Source organism: Hevea brasiliensis, chromosome 2, assembly GCF_030052815.1.
Source record: "Hevea brasiliensis isolate MT/VB/25A 57/8 chromosome 2, ASM3005281v1, whole genome shotgun sequence".
NCBI classification, from domain to species: Eukaryota; Viridiplantae; Streptophyta; class Magnoliopsida; order Malpighiales; family Euphorbiaceae; genus Hevea; species Hevea brasiliensis.
This window is the reverse complement of record NC_079494.1, coordinates 96,555,794-96,563,584: the sequence shown is the minus strand read 5'-3', so window position 1 is coordinate 96,563,584 and position 7,791 is coordinate 96,555,794. Positions and strand designations below refer to the sequence as shown.

Sequence of the window (7,791 nt, the reverse complement as noted above, 5' to 3'; positions counted from 1 at the left end):
TTTTTCATAGGTTTCGAAGAACTATTTTCTCCATTTTTAGCCGGTACTCTGCCGGATTTTCTATAAAATTTGCGGAACCTCAAATAAATTATAATTTCAATAAATGACTTAAATGAATTATATTTCACAAATTATATTCAAAACTATGATAAAAATAAATTAAGGAAGAATAAAAATGATTAAGATAAAATAGAGTATTCCGGTACACTGTGTGACATATTTTACTCGGATATACTGTAGACGGGTAAGGGGTGTCACATTTAGTGGTATCAGAGCACGGTTTAGGCGTTTATAGGCCTAGATTGAGTCCATACCATGCATTGCATTTGTAAGAGTCGAGGTGACACTAATGCAGATCTGTTTGTCTTTGTTATTTTGATTAGGATATGGACCCCACATCTCAGAGGGCAGTTGAGGAGGAAGTGGAGAGTCATGCTCCACCTACAGTAGCTGAGACTGGGGGTAGGGGAGAACCTGCTCCACCAGCTCCATCAGAGCCTGCTCAACCTCCACAGGCCGTGTTCTAGCAAATGGCCGAATTCTTCAAACAAATGGCTGGGGTAATGCCACCACCGCCACCACCTCCACAACCGAAATCACACCTGGAAAGATTGAGAAAATTTGGAGCAGTGGACTTCTTTGGCAAGAGAGAAGATGATTCTGTTGCAGCCGAAAATTGGTTGAATAGAACAGGAAGGGTTTTAAAACAACTCCACTACACTTCTGAACAAAATCTAGAAGCTGTTGTATCTCTGTTGCAAGATGATGCATATGAATGGTGGGATACGGTGTCCAGTGAAGTGCAGCCAGAAGTAATAACTTGGGACTTCTTCCTCTCCGAATTCAAGAAGAAATATGTAGGTAGTGTATACCTGGAAGAGAGAAGAAGAGAGTTCATTAACCTGAGGCAGAGACAGCTGACAGTGGCTGAGTATGAAAAGGAATTTGTCAGATTGAGCCGCTACGGAAGGGAGATAGTCCCTAATGAGGCCGAAAGGTGTAAGAGATTTGAAGAGGGATTAAATGACAACATAAAGATCATGATCACTGCCTTGGGAATCACAAACTTCGCCAAGCTAGTGGAAGCTACAATAAAAGTTGAAAAAGTAAGAATAAGTGAGCAGACTAGAAGGGAGAGACAGCAGAAGAGGGGCTCGGTCAGTCTAGTTCATCTCCTACACCTGGGAAGAAGTTTAAAGGTCCACCTACACAGAGTTCAGGTCAACCACAAGGTCAGGGTCAGTCTCAGGGGCCCAGGCCACAGTTCACCCCTAAGAGAGGTCAGTCCACACCATCAGTGGACAGCTCTCCAAGGACGGGGTTTAGGGGACCAGCCCCAGCATCTTTTGCATGTCCACATTGTCTGAAATGGCATAAGGGGGAGTGTTGGAGAGTGACTGGTGCCTGCTTAAGGTGTGGGTCGACAGAGCATCAGCTGAGGAACTGTCCACGCAGAACTACTACAGCTGCTCCAACACAAGCAGATAGACCTGCTCCTGCACCACAAAGGGGTAGGAAATCTGGCAAATCTGAGGTAGTGGGACCATCACAGAGGCACATCGAGCCAGCGAGAGAGGCACGAGGCGGACCACTGCGAGCCTATGCCATGAGAGCTCAGGAGGAGCAAGATGCCCCGGAAGTCATCAGGGGTACGTTCTCCCTCTATGATACATCTGTGCATGCATTGGTGGATCCAGGATCCACTCATTCATACATCTGCATCAACCTACCCATAGAAAGGGGGATACTAGTAGGGGAGAGTGACCAAGACATTCTGGTCACTAATCCATTGGGCCACAGTGTAGTAGTGAACAAAGTGTACAAGGGTTGCCCATTAAGGATTCAGGGGTATGAATTCTTGGCAGACTTGATTGAGTTGCCTTTCCATGAATTTGATGTGATTTTGGGAATGGACTGGTTATCACGTCATCAGGCAATAGTTGATTGTAAATTGAAGAGAATTTCTTTGAAAACTCCTGAGGGTAATGAGATTATAGTTGTGGGGGAAAGGACAGATTTCTTGTCCAATGTCATCTCAGCCATAGTTGCAAGAAAACTGATGAGAAAAGGCTGTGAAGCCTACCTAGCACATGTGGTGGATACTAGGTAGGCTAAGCCAGATCTGTGTGACATACCCACAGTAAAAGACTTCCTAGATGTGTTCCCTGAAGAATTGTCTAGTTTGCCACCAGAAAGGGAAGTTAAATTTGCTATTGAGATCTTTAAGATGCAGCCAATCTCTATTGCTCCTTATAGGATGGCACCACTGAATTGAATGAACCAAAATCCGATTCTGAGGAGTTCTTTGGATAAGGGGTTCATACGCCCGATGTGTCACCATGGGGAGCTCGGTCTTTGTTTGTAAAGAAGAAAGATGGGACTTTGAGGTTATGCATCGATTACCGGCAGTTGAATAAAGTGACTGTGAAGAACAAATATCCGTTGCCTAGAATTGATGATCTGTTTGATCAGTTGAAGGAAGCAGGAGTATTTTCTAAAATTGATCTCAGATCAGGGTATCATCAGTTGAGGGTGAAGGATGCAGATGTGCCAAAGGCTGCATTCAGGACCCGATATGGGCATTATGAGTTCCTAGTGATGCCCTTTGGCCTAACAAATGCACCAGTAGCATTCATGGACCTTATGAACCGTATCTTCCATCCATACCTAGATCGATTTGTAGTGGTCTTTATTGATGATATTTTGGTGTATTCCAAGACCAGGGAAGAACATGATGAGCATTTGAGAATTGTTTTGCAAACCTTGAGAGAAAAGAAGCTGTATGCTAAGTTGTCCAAGTGTGACTTCTGGTTGAATGAGATTGCATTCCTTAGACACGTAGTGTCAGCTGATGGGATTAGAGTGGATCCCAAGAAAATAGAAGCAGTGATGGAATGGAAGCCTCCCAGGAATACAATTGAGGTCAGAAGTTTCTTAGGGCTAGCTAGGTATTACAGAGGATTTGTGAAGGGATTTTCCTTAATAGCTGCTCCAATGACCAAGTTGTTACACAAGAATATCAGATTTGACTGGAATGACAAGTATCAGACCAGTTTTGAGAAGTTGAAGGCTATGTTGACAGAGGCACCAGTGTTAACACAGCCAGTGTCAGGAAAGGACTTTGTGGTCTACAGTGATGCCTCTCATAATGGGTTAGGGTGTGTATTGATGCAAGAGGGGAAGGTGGTCGCTTATGCTTCCAGGCAGCTAAGGCCACATGAACAGAATTACCCTACCCATGATCTAGAGCTTGCAGCAATTATCTTCGCACTGAAGATATGGAGGCACTACTTATATGGTGAAAAGTGCTACATTTACACAGATCACAAAAGTCTAAAATATTTGCCAACTCAGAAGGAGCTCAACCTTAGACAGAGGCGATGGATTGAGTTCCTGAAGGACTATTATTGTGTGATTGACTACCATCCTGGGAAGGCAAATGTAGTTGCTGATGCTTTGAGCAGAAAATCCATCATAGCTTTGAGATCATTGAATGCCCATTTATCTTTGGTTCGAGATGGAGCTATTTTGGCTGAGTTGCAAGTGAGGCCAAACCTGCTACAGCAGATTTTAAATGGTCAAAAGGCAGATGATGCATGCATTTTATATCATCATTTAGGAGTAATTTTTGCACATAATTTACCCTTATTCATAGCTATTATTTTAGATATTAATATATATTTAGTCAATTTTACAATTTTCACATCTCTTAGTTTAATTTTTGGAATTTATTTGTTTTGTAGGTTAAATCTGGAGAAATTTGATGTATTTTGATCAGAGTAGCCATTTGAAGGAGATTAAAATCGAATTGCAAAAATTTTGAAGTTGAGAAAAAAAAAAATGGCCGAGAGCGACACAACCCGCGACACAACTGACTCGGCTTATGTCGTTTTTACTGGAAAATAATTGACGTGGCATTTCCGTTACTCCAGCTTTTTACCTCACTTTCTCTAGATCCTTCCCCCTTTTACCCATTCTAGAACAATCCCTTAGCCTATATAAAGACCCATTTTATCACTTTCTTTGGATATAGAGAGCATAGAGAGCATAGAGAGCAAGGGAGGCATTTTTAGAAAGATAGAAAGAGAGCAAGGGAGGCATTTTTAGAAAGATAGAAAGAGGGAAAGGGAGGAGCTTCTTCTGCTTCTTCTTCCAGCAGTGAAGGATCAAGTTTACGCACTTTTCTCTGAGAGATCCTGCTGCAAATTTGCTGGGTTTTTCTACCCCTTTTAGCTTACATTTCCATTATTTCTTCATTTCTTCATTTGGGTTTGTCTTTAAACAATGATTTGTGAGTAGTTGATTGAGATTCTAGAGATGGGTTTGTAAATATTGATTTGTTTTGTGGTTTTGAACTGATTTAGCCATTTAAATGAAGATTGTTATATTTTGATTTATTGCTTGTGTGCTTATTTCCTTGCTTGATGAATGGGCCCTCATTAAGTTAAGTTTTAATCCTTAATAGATGGACTGAAAAGTGAATAATGGGGATGGATAATCTTGCAATAAACTTATTTTTCTTGGTGTTAGAAATAAGCTAAGAAGATTAAGGGGAACTTTCCAAAAAATCAATTAGAGCATTAATTGGGTTTTTGTTAGATTTGAAATACCGTGAAAACAGGGTTTGATTTAATGAAAACCAATTTTGAGATGCTTGAAAAAGGTTTCAAAAATTTAAGAATTGATTTCCCTCAAAATTGCAATTCTCATGTGTTTGGCTAAATTAGGGATAAACCACATGCAATCAATATGGAAAATCCAATCTCTAGAATCATTTTATTTTTCATTGAATTTAGATTTAAATTCTCCAAATCTCATAAATAGCAATTTCAATTTAAATCCAATTTAAATTTAATTCCAATTTAAATCCAATATCTAGAATTACTTTATTTTTTTAGATTTAATTCTTCTTAATTTCATAAATAGAAATTTCAAATTAATTTTTGGTAATCTAGTTTAATTAATTTTAGTTAATTGATTGATCTAGTTTTAATTCCTCAAATACCAATTTTAATTCCAAATTTCATTTTACATCTTTAATTTTTGTCTTAATTTTAATTTTTAGATTTTATTTTTAATATCTTTTAATTTTTGTCATTCTAATTAGCTTATACTTTTATTTCCAATTTAAGCACAATTCCCTGTGGGATCGATATCAATTTTTAAAACTATACTACTGTGACCCGTGCACTTGCGGACACACCGTACCAAGTTTTTGGCGCCGTTGCCGGGGAATTATTTGTTTTAAGTTGGATTTTAATTGTTTTAAGCTAATTAGAATTTTTATTTTCTTTTATTTTCACTATTGTTCCTTGTGTTTTTCAGGTACTTTTCTTGTTTATGAGACGATCGAAAAGCACAAGTGACACTGAATTATTGTTCAATCCAGAAATTGAAAAATTCTGTCGAGCCAACAAAAAGGAATACAAGAAAAGAAAAGAAGCAGAAAAAGAAGAACAACAAATATTTGAGCAAGAGGAAACAATAGAAAATATGGATAATCAAAATAGAGCTATTGGTGGAGATAATGGAGGAAACGAGCAAAACAGGCAAAATGCTGTGGTTAATCAAAATGATCCTCAAAGAAGATCCATGTTAGACTATGCTTTTCCTAGATGTACTGATGTGAGAGATAACAGACCTATTATTGGAGCTAATCAATTTGAATTAAAAACTGGTCTTATTCAAATGGTTGAATTCACAATTTGGAGGTAGCCCACTTGAAAATCCTCATTCTCATTTGAAGAAATTTTTGATGATATGTGGTACACAAAGACAACACAGGTTTACGATGAAGTGATTCGACTCACTTTATTTCCATTCTCTCTTCGGGATTCAGCATTGGAGTGGTATGACTCACTCCCACAAGCTATTATAGCTACTTGGGAGCAGTTATCTCAAGCTTTTCTATCTCAATTTTTCCCACCTGGGAAAACCACTCATTTGAGGAATTTGATGGTAGCTTTTAAACCAAGGGATGATGAAACTTTGTATGAATCTTGGATGAGATTTAAGGAGCTTGAAAGGCAATGTCCTCATCATGAAATACCCAAATGGATGATTGTTCAAAATTTCTACACCAGAGTTACTCCAGCCATAAGAAACACAATTGATTCACAAGCAGGAGGAGATTTCATGAGAATGACAAGTGAAGAATGCTATGATATATTAGAGAAGATTGCTCATAATACCCATTTATGGGGAAATCCTAGAGCACTTGAGCCAAAGAAAGCTGGGATCTATGAACTAGACTCAGTTAGCTACATGAATGCAAGATTTGACCAGTTGACTCAGCTTCTTAGTGATTTTTGCACAAAGGCAACAACCTCAACTCCTACAACTATGCAACAAGTTGCCTTCACAGATGGAACTCAAAGTTGTGGAGTTGATTATTCTTCTTATGGTGATGATTATTTGCAAGAACAAGCTGCTTATGCAGGAGGTTATCAACAAAAACCTATGGGAAATGCTTACTCTAATGTGAACAACTCAACATGGAGACCACAAGCAACTTTTGCTCAACAAGGCCAAAGCTCAAATTATGCTCATAACCAGCAGTTTATGCAGCAAAATAGGCCTCAATTTCAGCCTCAATTTCAGCCCACAAGGCAGCCACCACCTGGATATCAAGCAAGAGCACAACAATCCCTTCCATCCCATGAACCGAAGCCATCTTTGGAGAACATGATGGAGAAATTTTTTGCTGAACAAAGCAAGATGAATAACAAATTGGAGGAAGAAATGCAACACATGAGACAAACCATGGATCAATTACAAGTCCACAACCGCATGTTGGAGACTCAATTGGCGCAACAAGCAAGCTCATCAGGAAGCAATTCCTATGGGAAACTACCTAGCCAACCACAAAACCCTCATGAACAATGTAAGTTGGTGACCTTGAGAAGTGGTAAAAAAGTTGGTCAAGAGAGTGAAAACAAGAGAGAAGAAAAAGAGAGCACAAAAGAAGAAAATTCAGTTGAGAACAAGAAAAATGAAAAAGAAGAAGAAAGCAAAAGTGAGCAAGATGAAGGAGAAAAACCATACATCCCACCTGAACCTTACAAGCCCACCCTTCCCTACCCTCAAAGATTCATCAAGCATAAACTAGACAAACAATTTGGCAAATTCCTTGAAGTGCTAAAGAAGTTGTATATCAATGTGCCATTCACTGAGGCACTATCCCAAATGCCAAGTTATGCCAAGTTTTTGAAGGAGATTCTTTCCAACAAGAGAAGGCTAGAAGATTATGACACCATCAACTTGGGAGAGCAATGCAGTGCTATAATTCAGAAAAAGTTACCTCCCAAACTCAAAGATCCGGGTGTATTTTCCATCCCTTGTCATATTGGTGATAATTGTGTGGCAAATGCTTTATGTGACCTTGGAGCTAGCGTCAGCCTAATGCCTCTTTCAATATATGAGAAGTTGAATATGGGAGAGTTGAAGCCCACAAACATGTATCTTTCATTGGCTGACCGTTCAATTAAGTATCCGGAAGGCATTCTTGAAAATGTGCCTATCAAGGTTGGGAAATTCTACATTCCGGTGGACTTTGTCATTTTGGATATGGAAGAAGACACAAAAGTTCCTATCTTATTGGGAAGACCCTTTTTGGCAACAGCTGGTGCATTAATTGATGTAAAGGGTGAGCAATTGACACTTAGAGTGGGAGATGATCAAATGATATTCAACATCAATCCAGCCATGAAAAGGAAACATGAAGAAGTTGAGTCTTGTTTGCGGGTAGACATTATTGATGAGATTGTTCAAGAGCATTTCAGAAAAAGCTAC

General features: G+C 39.1%; 1 non-coding gene across 1 annotated transcript; it reads right to left on the bottom strand.

The window, feature by feature from the left end:
- Positions 1-5,940: 5,940 nt before the first annotated feature.
- LOC131178111 (small nucleolar RNA R71) lies at positions 5,941-6,047 on the bottom strand. The gene has a single exon (XR_009147244.1). It is a non-coding gene; the product is annotated as a small nucleolar RNA R71 (small nucleolar RNA).
- Between the last annotated feature and the right edge of the window lie 1,744 nt (positions 6,048-7,791).